This window comes from Lytechinus variegatus, chromosome 11 (assembly GCF_018143015.1).
Source record: "Lytechinus variegatus isolate NC3 chromosome 11, Lvar_3.0, whole genome shotgun sequence".
NCBI classification, from domain to species: Eukaryota; Metazoa; Echinodermata; class Echinoidea; order Temnopleuroida; family Toxopneustidae; genus Lytechinus; species Lytechinus variegatus.
The window spans coordinates 32,171,238-32,184,471 of NC_054750.1; the positions used below are offsets into that span (position 1 = coordinate 32,171,238).

General features: G+C 36.3%; 1 pseudogene; it reads left to right on the top strand.

Moving 5' to 3' along the window:
• LOC121423536 overlaps positions 1-7,727 on the top strand; it is a 122,004-nt pseudogene extending 114,277 nt beyond the window's left edge.
• The last annotated feature ends 5,507 nt before the right edge of the window (positions 7,728-13,234 follow it).

Below are 13,234 nucleotides of genomic sequence, written 5' to 3' on the forward strand. Positions count from 1 at the left end.
TCTCTCACAGAATGAGTTACTAAAGCCTACTTCTGGTGCTTTTGCGGCTACACTGCAAAATCTCCGGTGTTGATTTAACACCAGCCCGGAATCTGTATATGTCCACACCAGGGAAGTGTTAACAACACCAGCTTGGTTTTGGTCTAACAGCACATGCGTGTTTATACAACACCAATTAGTATTAAAACAGCATCGGTCCGATTTCAAACTGGTGTTATTTCAATACTTCTCTGGCGTGGACAGATATAGATTCCGGGCTGGTTTCAATCAACACCGGAGTCTTTGCAGCGTATTATTAGTTCTAATTTTGGAAAATTAAAAAGAGGGACATAAGAAAAAAAAACATTCACCAGTGCCTTTGTTAACGACCGAATATCGGTTACAATTATGGTTGACAATGCAAATTTTATCTGCACCAGACGAGGTTACTCAAAGATCAGAATCTGAAGAAAAAAAAGAGGATAGTAATAAATAAATATGGGTGACACACACCTCGTCCACGTACATACACGCTTGAGTGTTTATGAATGACAGACCATGTCATGCACGCAAGGGGGGGGGGCGGTTCTTAGAACTTACTATTGTGTTGGACTTCGCGTGGGGTGAAATCCAAATGCAAATGTGTCACCGACAAGCTCAATAACAAAATGATGAAAGCACCACGTTTATTTCAAACGACATCGTAACGGGTGGATCAGAGTGGCTTCCTTTCACAACGGTTCGATGTGACTGACCCTTCTTACTTCCTTCGACAATGAATAAATGATTATGTGGATGTCGACTCATTATTATTATTATTTTACAAGTGGAATATCATAAATCGGAAATCGCCTCTCGGTATAAAGTTGAGCATTTTGCTTTTAGATGTTACGTCGTGCAGCTTTGTAACTCCGGAAATTCCGCTTTGGATATTGGAATATTATTAGTAATATCTGTGTATTTGCAAAGGCCTATGGCGAACATGAAGAGGAGCAAAACGGTAAATATAAATCATTATTAATTTAAATTTTCATTACGAATATAGGCCTATATAACTTCCCTATATCAGCGCATCATAACTTCAATGTATGATACTGTCCTGTTTTACTAACAGTCGAAGCCGGATCTTATTTACGTTAATGTATTTTGTGTTTGCGTCCATTAGGATAACGCGTGTGGGGCGATCATTATTTTTTTTCGTTCGTTTCCTCTATTTCTCCATTGAATCATGGATGTATGACAAGGTCTAACTCCTTGATTGCATATGATAAGCCCGGACTGATGCTGTTTGAAACATATTTGTGAAAATGTCGTTCATAGCGAAATAGAAACTCAATCAACTCTGTTGAACGCATTGATCCATTAATCCACGTATATAAGTCATGAATTACCAGCCTGCACAGGGGCAGGGGGCACAATTTCCAAAATAAAATTTGACAAGCCCCCCCTCCCCCAAAAAGGTAATTGTTTTCAAAGGGGGGGGGGTAGACTGTTATAAAGGCATATTTACGTTACAAAGTGGTGGCTTTTCAGGGGGGGGGGGGGTGTGCACAGGCCGGCTTCCTTCCCCCCTGGAGTGTGCCTGCACATACCCGAACAAATCCAGAGAACTATAAAATGGTATAATTAGAATGTACGTATGCTTGAGGAGATAATACGATTGGAATTTATGGGTAGGTTCATTGAATTTTTGTATCTTATATGGGGGTCGAAGAAATTGAAAGTTCTCATGTGGAGGAGGTGTTTCGGTTATTCGCTTGATTATATGGAAAAATACGGCGGTGTTGATAGGGTCTGCATACACCAGCCTTTTTGCTCCAGTGTTATATTTCGGTGTTAGCTATCCATTCACGTCTGGGTGTTATGGCAAACCTTCCCGTTGGTTGTTACTTTTACACTTTTTGTCATTATAGTGATCTCTATGTACGGTGTAATGTTAACACTGTAGAGTGTATTCCTCTACACGGTACACCAACTGGTGTCACTGCAGTTTTAACACTCCATTTTTTTTTAGAGTCGTCAATTGCGAATGAGGGTATAACATTTTACGTGTTAATACGCCATGTAGGACTGTTTAAGTTATGAATACAAGTCATGATAACGACTGTTTGTGCTCACAAACGTTGGCCAATTATACAATGAAAACGTTTACAATTATAAACTTTACAATTCTTGTTTAACAGTTTAAACAAGCGTTAAAATCCTTAAACAACCAAGTTTAATTTTTCATGTTTAATTTTTCATGAAATCAATTAAAAATTATGGTTCGTTAAAATTCGTAACAATTATTGTTCAATCTGTTAAACAACTGCTATAAAATTAACCCATCACACGCTTTGTATAAAAAAAAAGATTAAACAGCGTTTATTGTGTAAGAAAATTGTGAATGAAGTATCAAGCGTTTCACTTGGGGTTGAGTATACCGTTCTTCTCCAATTACATGTTTTAGATGAGAGGAATACTGTGGTGGGGTTATCAAATTGGTTAATTTCACTGTTAACTCGGCTAGTACTTCGGCTATCAAATATGGGGATTTCCCCGTCCAGTCCACGAAGCTAGTTGAATTTATTAGATATCCTGTTCGCTCGCCCATCGCCTTTATACTCCAGTACGGTCGGATGCTTTTCCCAATCAAAATTATTTGTCAGCGTCTAATATTCTGTTAAAACCTCATAAATTCGTATTTATCTGTTGCAAATAGAGAACGTAATACGAAATCATGATGTTCCATTACCTTCGGTAGGAAAATTTAGATATTCAAGGCAAAGATCACAATAATTGAAGGGATTTTGGGGGGTAGTTTTCATTTTTTTTTACCTGAGTAATTATAGCTGTATCATTGTTGGTTCCATGATATTTGTTCAGTTTGTTTTGCTTCAATTATTTTGAGTTGTCATCGATGTTTGCAATTTAGGTCTGATCATCCTCGAGATTGTTGATGTCCGTGTTGTCATAATTGTACTGAGTTCTACCGTTTATATTGACAAATCAGTTTCATTGTGTGTTCGTGTTCCACGTAGAATTATTTTGTATATAGATTATCCAAATTAGAAAAGATCTATTGATTTCATAACCATGATAACAATAAGGTGAATTTAGAAAAGATTAAAAATATGTGATTTTATCATAGAACAATAACATTTTGTGATTTTTACCCTATACATTATATATACTTTGATTACTGTAAAAGTTATAAACGTATTTCATTCTACAGATATGAGCTGATTGTTTGTGTAGTTTGAATGACACTAAAAATAATGTATTTGGCATGTTTGGAAAGAAACGGATAGCTTACTGTCTTTTCTTCATGTACGTTGTAACATTTTCCAATAATCGCATTTTCTGAAAACACAACGGAGATATTTCTTCTTGAAATGAGAACCCTTATTTGAATCCAAGCCATTAATTTTTATTCCTGTCTTTTTAACCCTAAATTCTATCATGGCATGTAAATTTCTGATCCATAGATAGTAAAATTATTCATGAAAGAGACTCTCGTGGGACTTTCGTGGGACCTCCGTGTGACATTCGTGGAACGTTCGCGTATGGAGCTTTAAGGGGTAATATTGAGACTTGGAATATCTTACTGTGTAATGTTCGAAATCATCGTACGAATACCTACGTTCAATCTGTGACTATGCTATCATCCTTCTTAGAATAAAAGCAAATTTAATATCTAGTCGTAATGACGTCATAGCAGTCGTACGATTGGCTACGATTTGGAACTGATTTGGCCTTTACTCCAAAATAAAGGCTTGCAATCTTTCAAAACGGTTATATTTGTATTCTTTCAATTAATTCTAACCTCAAATAAAATCATATGTTCCATTCACATTCTCAGAAAATGAGCAAAATGCGATTTGTTCCAAAATCGGATCGCGAAGAGTCGTAAGGTGTGCTTTGGCCTTAAGAATATATTTTTAATGCAACAAGCCAGACAAGCAACATCTCTGACTCTGTAAAGGCCTGATCTGATGGGTCTGCAGACGACATGATGATGATTAGATGAGCCAAATATTCAATACAAATTAGTATTGGTTCAAGTGACAAAGCATCTCATTGCCCATTATATGCATTCGTGTGGATGATAACATGTGGGGCGGAGACGTACTGGCGGAGCTGCATGGTGATGGGCTGGGAAATATCCGCGCAGACTTGGTGTTTGCTGGAGACAACGCCAGATGAAAATATTGACAAATAAATAAATATTTATTTGAAATAATAATGATGAATGCTTAAAACAATGAACTATAACATTAAGTAATATATCAAATCAAATTCAATTGAAATAATTATCATTCATTGAATTAATTAAATAAAGATACAACATAAAATAATAAATAAAAACAAACAAATAAAAGAATATAAATAGATAAAGACAAGAAAAAACATACATATTCAATAATTGTACTAAATAGATAACTAAAATGTAATAGGAGTATATATTTTCCTAATGGATAGAGTCATTAAAAGTATCATTGTTGCATATATTTTCAACATTACAATTTCATCCCTTTTCTAAAACATCTCATCAATTGAACCTCGATTTGTTTTTGTTATTTTGCTAATATAATACCCAAAAATTGAATAAACAGACCAACAAAACTTTCTAAAGTTAATCATTTTCAAGAGGATAGATAAGTTTTTATTTTTCTTTCCTCATTCGCTTTCAATTTTGGAAGCATGCATTTTTATCGGAAACTTCAGCCTCTCTCGAAATCCGTGTATTATTACGTCATTACTTACGTGTGGGCGTAATGACAGTCGAGTGTGCTTTTACATGCTTAAAATGTTGTTTAGTTTTGTGATTTGTGTGGACTTTAGGCATAATTAATCGCAAATTGATGACATGCTCTCTGATGTCTCACCCAGCTTCGCCCATGTGGCATAATTGCCTGAGAAAACGCTCAATCTTCAAGCATGTTAGGAAGGCTCAGTTTTTGATAGGGCAATTCACCAGCGTACTTACGGGGGGGGGGCAGTCTGCCCCCCTGACGAGCCACAACCCATACGAAAGACATATCCCTGCCCCCCCCCCCCCCCCGACGAACTTGAATACCTTTTTTGGTGCTTGTCAATTTTTTTCTGGTAAGAAAACCTTTATTTTTTTATTGAAGACCTTTTTTTTTCCTTGTCAAATTTTTGGGCGGGCGATTTTGCCCCCTCCCCTGTGGAAAATCCTAGGTACGCCACTGGGGCAGTTAATGGGGAAATGTGTACGCTCCTCTTCCAACAACAACAAAAAATGAACAGGCCTAATATTCTTTAGAATTTAGGATGATTTGAACAAAGGATATTGACACAATATGCATTGTGCAAAATTACAGAAAATTTGTATTTTCCAATGAAATCTTACAAATTTTATATAATAAACCTTAGTGGGTTTTTTCTATTCTAAAATTATCTTGTTCCGTTAAATTAAAGAAAATATCCTGACATAACAAGTTACAGATTGACTCGCAGGTTTTTTTTGTGTGTAAAATCCTCTGTTTTTTATATGAAATTTTTTTTTGACGGTCAAGCGGTGCGTTGATGCCTGTGTCTACTCTGTGTTGTATTGATGCATGTGTCGATACATGTATCTACCACGTATTGTAAATAAGCATCTTGTTATACTAACAAGACATTGCCTCTGAGCAGAATTGTATTTTTCCTGTTAGATTGACGTATTTTTCGTCATATTTTAAAGGAGAGGTCTGTAACACGTGTGATGGAGTAACCGTGGGAAGAACAAGCTCCAAATAATATTTACGGTCCATTAATGCTACACATTCAAACACTTTTACTTTTTTAGGAAAATCATCGATTTTTACACTACAGAAATAATCCGTTGCATAAAGTGGGAATTAAAGTGCTTTGTGACGTGGACTGCTGTGCTTTTCTTTCAGGTGTCACGTGACAAACAAATTTAACCTAACCGAAGTGAGGTTAAGTTCAAGTACCTATACTTTACTTTAATATTCATCTCCTTTTTGCCACTGGTGTACGGATAGGGGGAACTTGGGGCCATGGCCCCAAAAATTTTCACGACGAAAAAAAGGGACCATGAAAGAAAAGGAAAGGGGATAGTAGTAGGTGAAATATGATATTATTTCATTATATCATGCCAAAATCTATCGCAAAGAGTTTTGCTCGCTTGCTTAATATGCCCATTTACAATGTCTAGCTCATTATATACACCATCAGTTTTTGCAGAAATTAAAAATAATAAGAATGATTGAGGTTGCAATTTCCATTTTTGTAAATAATATATACACGTGGGTTTATTTAAAATGAACAAAACAATTTTGTGAAAGGAAGAAAATTCAACGATACAGATAGTTATCTAAAAATTGCATTATTAAATCCAGGCATACGGGATAAAAGAAATCACTAACCTAAAATCATTGAGGCTGTTTGTTTGTTGTTGTTTTTTACTTCAAATATCTTTGCAGCATGTTATTGTTTTTTAGTCAAGGTAAGACTCATTTTGTTTACCCCCATGCACGTTCACAATGGTTATAAACAAAAGAAATTCTGTTAACACCATTGACTCGGCCCATAGCAGGGAATATCTGTAAAATAATTAACCTTTTTGAACATCCGATCCCCATTTTTCTCAAGTTTTTCACGTCATAAACTGACCAAGTCGTGATAATTTTCAGAGCTTTACAGACTGTCAAAGGAACCAGAAATAAGAGACAGAAAATTTCATGAAGGTCCCACGTATAGAGGTTCGGAGGTACATATTTTATGGAATTGCCCAGCATGCAACAGACTTATACCCACAACTTATTATCACAATCATCATTATTCGGTCTGCATCAATGAACCTTAATCACGGCCTCGTCGCATTCATCAAAATTGAACATCCGTGTCCATGGTTTCAATCATGTCAGGTTCTCGATGTATACTAAATGTTTGATCCACCAAGATAATTCATTCCGGGTGCTGCATATGGGCGCTGAATTTTAAAATGCATCACGCGGCGTGCAAGTCCCGTCCAAGTTGGTTATATCTTGGCAAGGTGTCGCTGTCGCCCAGCGGAATACGCGCCCTATTAAAATCCACGTCTTCTGGGATAAGGCTCCCTCTTTTTGGCGCGAAAATCCTTGCTCAAGAAACGGATCGTCTGACTGAAACGAAGAAGCAACCAGGTGTGATCTTGCCCTTCTGTCAAGGCGATTTCTTAAAAGCCTGGCCTGCATCAAAGGTATCAGAATAACATTTGATTTGAGAGGGAAAATAGTGGAATATCGCTTGCCGAATTTGGCTCGGATTTTTACCTCATAGGACATCATCATGACTGTTGGAAAGAACAACATATTTTTTTTGCGCTTCCAGAAGAATATATCAGCATTGATCTTATGAGGGTGCATTTTAAAGGGGGAATTATAGGTCTTGCAAAATGGTATATTTAACCAGTACATTGGTGTATTTTAAGTTAATTTCATTTTTATGTGATTGTAAGATATGAAGAAATGGGCTTTCAAGGCGGCAGACAATTAAATACATGAAATAGTGGAATTGAATGGAATAATTACAGAATTGATCATTTTGATTAACTGTCCAACAGGTATATTCGTCATTTTTTTAATATTTGGATTTAGACACTCTTGTTTTAATTGATGGAAGCAGATAAATAGCAGGTCTCTGAGGACGTTCATTAATGGGCGTGTCGATAACGTCATCGGAGAGTTGAGCAAACATCTTAAATCATTGTGGATTTATCAATCTCCAATACAGCCACGTCCTTTATGGCCCACTAAGTGATATCTACAGTTCCTTTTAATCCTTCTTAGGATGAGCTCTTGGGAGCTTCTCAACTCCATCTGAAGCAATTCAGATTCTCTTAACGCCTTCCTTTAGTGGAGCGATGTTGATTTAAGGAAGGCACCTTTATGTGACAACATGGTCGTATTGCATTACACAGGTAGCGAGCGGCGTTGTTACATTTTGGCGGGAATCTCGCGGTACGCTCAAGGGTAACATCAAGTGGAATCCGAGGATCTTCACATTTCTTGTCACTTTCTGGAAACGGATTTTACAACTGTTATTAAAGTGATTTGTAGCAGCTTATGTTCATGATACTTGGTAAGCGTCCTTGTTTTCAGTGATGTTGTGCATGGACTTCGAAATTTAATACGTTTTTTCTTGCTCTAATATTTGTTTACTGCTCCAACGGCTACATTCCTGGATCCTTATTTCGCATGACAGGCTTTTTTTTAGTAAGCGTATTTATACGTTTATCTCTTTCTCATTGGAGAAAAAACTGCAGACACGAAAAGTAATGAAAGTTTAACAATGATTTTTTTTCTTCTTGAATGACGCCATTTCCGATAGAAATATTCATCATTTTTGTTCAATATATTATCAGTTGCTGATATGGAATCATTTTAAAACTCGTAAATTTTCAAATTTGCAAATCATCACTTTATGATTCATTTTCGAACAACACACAAGAAAACACTCTCACACCCACACACACACACAAACACACACACTCCGTTATTTCCTGATAAATGCGTTTCATGTTTAATTTGATACGGAATAAGTTTTTGAAATTAATTTCCCTTTGGTAATGAAGCCTCTTAAAGCTTAGGAAATGACTCAAGAATATAAACATTCAAAGTATATATGATATTACACGGATCCTTGCATGTGTCGCATGATTGCAAGTCTATATAGCATATAAACGAAAGGGAAATAAAGATACAACTTTTTTCCATTCATGGTTAGTCTAGTAAATGGTGCACTTACACAGCACTATTATAATCTTTGATATTTATAGCTTTATGTCAGATTTGTATATGTAAAGTTATTATATTACACAACTATATATGCAATGGAATATGATATATAATATTTTTTTTTATCTTTCTTTGATTTGAGTTGAATATTATATAACTCTTATCCATGGGTGTATCTAAAGGTATGCTAGAGGGGAGGGGAGAGGTGCTGCTACCCCCCCCCCGAAAAAATGTATATATGATAATAATAATAACAATAAAGTCAAACAAAAAGAAGGAGGAGGAGGAGATGGTCACTCTATAACATCGCCATACATTTTACCGTCGAAAAAAATGGCAGGCACTATAAAAAAAGGGGTTGGGGCAGGCCGCACGCCCCATCCCCTCCCCCGACTTGCTCAACCACCTAACAAGATGATATCTGTTAAAAACATTCATAGGCACAGGCTCATCCAATTAAGCTAACTATTATTACACATCTGCTGAAATAAGTTAAGTTTTGAGAGATGATTTTAAGAGTTCATTGTGACATATAGTGACATGCATGCGACATTGAAACTCTCACAATACATACCCAGCGTTATTGAAATAAACGTAATGTGAAAAAAAACATATAGGCCTGTATTAATTTGAGTGTGTTAAAGATGAGATATTATGCACGTGGATTCAATATTATGTTAGTCCAATCAAGCGCGTTGATTTTCCACCTGCTCAGAGATTTGGATGAATAATAATTATGGCCAATTCCCTCTATCCTGCAAACATTTCTCATCAGGTCAGAATATATGTTTGATTTTTCATTCTGTTAAAAGAAACGTAGAAAGCAGGTCAGTTTTTCTTACTTCGATGGTGAGTTCATAACTATTTTGATTGGTTGGGAATTTTAGTATATGAAAGTGGACGGACGGTAATGAATTTTTTCTTCTGATTCTGTTAATTTTTAGGGATCGTTTTTCATCCTTTTGATGTAAGAAAGAAGAATAATTTTACTGTTTGCTATTAAATTGACGTTAAAAATTTTCACCAAAACACAAACCTATATTTTCAGCCCAGTTCCAAAACTAGTTGCGCCTACCCTGTCCTTTCAAGATGCAATCTTGATCATGTTGATATGTTGATGGGGATACAATTATGATAGAATGGTTTCTATGGTAGTGTGCAACAAGAAAAGAAATATCACAGGGTTCTTTTCCTGCCATCCCTCCGGCAATACACGAACAGGATACGGATTGTCGGTGCCTATAATATACTTGTCTGTTTTCATTATAATTGAGATACTACTGAAAAGAATTCACCTTTAAAGCATATTGAAACAAAAACAACTATTTTCTGTGCATGGCCTTTTTATATGGAGAAAATTATGCGCATTTCTTCCACTTCTACTATAGAAGCTAAAATATTTCGGAATCCACTTTGCATTACTCTTATTTCATGCCAAGCAACAAGTTGTGTAAGTTTTCAGAGTGTCAAGGACAACCTTTGTTAGAATACAAAGAAGGACTTGGGAAAGGGGGAGGGGGGGGGGGTGACAGGCCTAATCATTAGACAGTAAGTGAGATGCGTTGCTGTGCCAGTGCTTAACTAACTATCAAGTTTTCATTGTTATCCTGTAAGTTTTTAATCAAAACTGAATTATTTTTGTCTCGCCTGCATAGCAGAGCAAGACTTTTCCGACGGCGGCGGCGTCGTCAACATTGAAATCTTAAAGGGGAATCCAGCCTTGGTCATAAAATATTGTGTTGGAAAAGAGGAAAAGTAAATAAAACAGAACGGTGAAAGTTTGAAAGAAATTGGACAAGCAACAAGAAAGTTAGGGCTGCTTTAAAATTGAGATCCCTATAGATTTTAAATTGGCAACTGGATGAGTGAAATATGACAAGGGGCAAGGAAAACTTTCAAATAGGCCATGTACTTAATTATCAAGGATTTGTGCTTCTCTTTTAAGTATGTAACCCAGGTAGCTTATTGTTTTATGTCCTCATGAAAGAAAAATACAATTTGAAGTAAAACTTTAGAAACATGACATTTTAGCTATTTTATGTATTGGAGTACATGGAAGAGTAGTCCTTGCCTTACATCACTATGACATCACAATTTCTATGCTGCTAATTTGAAGTCTCCATGGGTATAGTGATTACTAATATTTACAACCGATATTTTTCAAACTTTCACCTTTCAACTTGTCTGATTTTTCTTTTAGTTTAAAAACCAAGTATTAATTTATTTGGGGTGGATTCCTTTTTAATCAAGGTTAAGTTTTTGGAAAGTCATAACTTAGAAAGTACATAGACCTATACAGTTCGCGAAAATTAGACATAAGGTTAATCAATTTTCAGGTCACAAGACCAAGGTCAAAGGTCATTTAGGATCAGTGAACTTAGATCAACATCGAAATCTTCACCAAAGTTAAGTTTTTTGAAATATCATAACTTTGAAAATTATGGATCTACTTCATGAAACCTGGACATAAGAGTAATCAAGTATCAGTGAAAAACTTGCTTGAGTTTCAGGTCACATTACAAAGGTCAATTAAGGTCAACTTAATTTGGCCCTGTTGGGGTATTTGTTGAATGGCCATAACTTCAAAAGTTTATGGATCTAATTCATAAAGCTTAGACATATAAGTAATCGAATATCAGTAAACATTCTGCTTGAATTTCATGTCACATCACCGAGGTCAAAGGTCATTTAAGGTCAATGAACTGTTGGCATGTTGAGGGTATTTTGTTGAATTGCCATCATTTGAAAGTGTATGGATATATATAGTTTATGAAATGTGGATGTCAGGGTAATCAAGTATCACTTATCATATTGCAGGAGTCTGAAGTCACATGGTCAAGGTCAAATGTCATTTAGTGTCAATGAACAGAGTATTTTATTATGAGTGGTGTTTTGTGAATATTCAATAATAAATTGTTTTCAAACTCAGATCTGTTGTTATAATTGAATCTCGTGATGCTGGAGAGACTGCTATAGGCGCGTGCCTATGCAGATGGGTTTTTGGTTTATTTATGTATATATAAATATATATTTAGTTATGGTGAATCTATATTGTTTTTATTATTGTGCAAGGCTCTCTGTGAAAGCAATCTGTAATCTGGAAAGGCTATAGTGTTGAAATAAACTTGATACAAATAAATAAGTATACTAATCTATGGACGATCGTGTAGATCTAATTCGCAATCTGAAAGTTAATTTATTTGCCTGTCCGAGGTGTGTAGTGCATGTCAGTGATGTCTGAATTGGTTATTGCAACGCCATCTGCCGTAACACAATGATCAAATTACAACAACAGTACACGACAATCCTGAAAATAATTCCTCTCTCTGCGAAAAGGATGTCTCCTCTGTTCATTGATAGGGGAATCAAATTAAGAACAGTTTATCATTGTTTGATAATGTAAAGATATCTTTAAACCATGGTATGCTCTATTCACTGGCGTATGGCTTGGGGCTGATCCCAAAAGTTCCACGACCGATAAAATAAAGCGAAAAGGGAGAAGCGAAAGAAACGGAAGGAAAGTTAGGGTAAAATATGATATTGCTTTCTGATCAGTATGTCAAGTATATCACATAAATCGTTCTCAAGAAGTAACAATTTCGCTAGCTCGCTCGCGGCTTTTAAAATAATTGAATTATCGTCATATTACCCCCTCCCCTTCCTCTTCAGTTGTTAAAGTAGGCTGGGCTGGGCTACCCGCTTGTTTTGGGTTTTTTTTTTTTTGGGGGGGGGGGGGTGGTGTAGGAATAATGTGACTTTAGTGAGTCCCTCTAGGAACGTAGCTTCTTTCACAAGGGTCCAAACTATTATACGCCTATTCGAAGGGTATGCATCTGCGTATTTTCTATAGAGGTCAAAGGGGCATGTCTCTTCATCCATTTCCTCCCTCATTTCTTTGTTTTCTTCCTCCTTTATTATTCTCCTTTTTTTATAAATTACTTGAAAAGCCTTTGGAGGGGTCGCCCCCCCGATAATGTACCCCATTGTGTGTGTTTGCCCCCCCCCCCCAGTGGCGTAGCTAGGATTTTTTTTCCTGGGGGGCACTGGGGGTCCTTGCTTTTTCAGGGGGGCACCATTTTTTCCGGTGTGTGTGTATGTGTTACAAGGGCGAATCCGACTTCCGCCAATAGGGGACAGGGCCCGAAATTATCTTCACCTATTATTTTCCCCTATCAGTCACTTAGTCTTATTCTTATAAAACAACATAAGCGTGAAATTATCTCATAAGCATTATAAAGAGTGTGAGCGCGAAGCGCGAGTGATTTTTTTTTACTTTCATGTGTTTTTTCCTGAAAATTTAATATCCTGGGCAATTTTATGTGTGATTCTGAACAAGATTCGTATGTAACTAGATGGTTACTGCGAACGCCAAGCGCGAGCAGAAATTTGTATTAACTGTTCAAGCACTATCGAAAAAGGACCTGTTAAAGACTGCTTACAGTTACCCACGAAAATGATATATTTCAATAATGCGAGCGCGAAGCGCGAGCCAAATTTTTTGACATTCCTACCTAAAAAATGGTCAT